Source organism: Austrofundulus limnaeus, unplaced genomic scaffold, assembly GCF_001266775.1.
Source record: "Austrofundulus limnaeus strain Quisiro unplaced genomic scaffold, Austrofundulus_limnaeus-1.0 Scaffold858, whole genome shotgun sequence".
Classification (NCBI taxonomy): domain Eukaryota; kingdom Metazoa; phylum Chordata; class Actinopteri; order Cyprinodontiformes; family Rivulidae; genus Austrofundulus; species Austrofundulus limnaeus.
In genome coordinates, this window is record NW_013953260.1 from 30,562 (window position 1) to 32,683 (window position 2,122).

A 2,122-nucleotide genomic window follows, 5' to 3' on the forward strand; every position below is an offset into this window, starting at 1 on the left:
GTACATTATCAATAAAGTTACAAAAAAGGTTTCATGTTATTTTATAAACTTTAAGCACTTTTATTCTGTTTTATGAACAGAAATGTGGTTGACAAAATAAAAACAATGCATTTGAAATGTAATTCATTTAAGCTGCTAAAAAAATTACACCAAATTCTTTCTTAAACAAAATTTATTGAAAAATTTATCATCAGAAACAGCAATAGTTTAACAGCATCAGATGTTAGTTACTTTAGCTATAAGTTATAACATAAAACTATAATGGTCTCAAAACACAGACATCATCAGTTCACGTCAAGAGATGTGCAGAACAGTCAGCAGGTGGCCATTTTTTTCTTCTTTTTTTCCAGACATTCTTCTGTGAGGTTTATCAGCAGATTACATCCATTTGGTGTATTACTGCCATCTACAGGAACTAGCTCTTACTACTTATATTCTCTTAAATAAACCTGTTACCCGCAAGTAATGATGTAAATAATTCAGGTCATGTGATCGCCTGAAATTGAAACATAAAATATCTCAAAAACTATAATAGCACAAACGCTCATTTTAACTGCACAAACGAAGCACTAAGCAATCCGCTTACTTGCTTGGACTTTTTATGTGGGTGGGGTGTCAGCTTCACTCAGCTCAGGAGAAACGAGGTCCAGACTCAGAGAGCTTTTGTGCGTCCTGGAGCCCTACTTCACCTGCACTGACTGTTGCCTCGCTGCGCCATGTGCCGCGGCGCGCGCTCCTCCCGCAGCAGGCAGTGTGGTTGGTCGGGAGCACGCGCCYTCACGTAAACATGTAAACAATTCGGCGTTCTTTTTCGCACACCCGAACCAGGTCCGGATAAGTTTTTTTCCTCTCTTCATTTGCGCTCTCAGCCACGCTGCTTCCCGCTTCCTCTGTTTTGACTCCAGCCGGTTACATCATCAAAAAGAATTGCGTGGTTGGCCGGTAGACTACAGATCTCTATCATAGGAGAAATTTATATCGTTTCTACCGTATATCGTTTATATCGCGCATTCCTACTCCTCACTCAAGTTTACTGAAACTGATTCAATCAAAAGGAACTCGTACTTATCGAGTTAGAAAATATGCCGAAACGACTAAAGACAGATGGTGAAAAAAGTGGAAACTGAATTTGATTTGTGTCAGGTCTATGTACCAGTCGAAAACTGCGCAAACATGAAATTTCACCGAATGTGAATGGGGTTCTGCAAACAAACGCTAGCATGCTAACACCGCAGCTGCAGTTTTAGGTCTAACGAAACAATGCCTGAATATCCTGCTAACATACATATTATCAAAACAGTCAGACATAGCTGTGAGATTCATCTTTTTAAAATAAACTCACCACATTTARATTCCTGTGTATAGCAGCTGGATGTTAACACAACACCAAACCAAACGTGGTACCAAACTTTGGCTTACGGTATGACGTCACGCGTACGGTTGGCCTGCTGTTTCTTCTTCTTGAGTTTTTCTTTTGGCAGTTGGCAAACCCTGTTTGGCGCATTACCGCCACCGAATGTTATGGAGTGTGGGTTGAATTTACATGCCCCTCATTTTTTAAACACAATAATTTTATAAATTCTTTTAACACTTAACATGAAACAATGCTATAAAACAACACATAAAACAATTTACAGTTCATTTTAACAGAACACATAAACATTTTAACACCTAATTTTACCAAATTTTCTTCTGGGATCAATAAAGTATTTTTGAATTGAATTTGAATTTAAACACACGCCAGGCCACCGCACTCGCCAGCACAATACAAAGGTTTGTGCTCAGAATTGAAAAGCATCCAATATTGTGTAAAGCAAAGTGTTCTCAAAATAATGAAAGGACTATAAAATAATAAATGAAAACAAAATTCAGAAGAAATGTAAAATAGGGAAACAAACTGTGAGTGATGTATTGTTTACACGGTTGAGTTTTTACCACTTTAAAATAAACAATTTCTGCTTGTTTAGCTATAATAAACAGATATAAACATAAATAAAAAAAACTATTAAATCACATACAAAAACGTTAACCTATTTCCATTGAATGAAAAAATAAAATACAGCCCAAAAACCTATACACTGCTTTTTATTCTTTTTTTTTCCTATGTGGCACACAAATAATC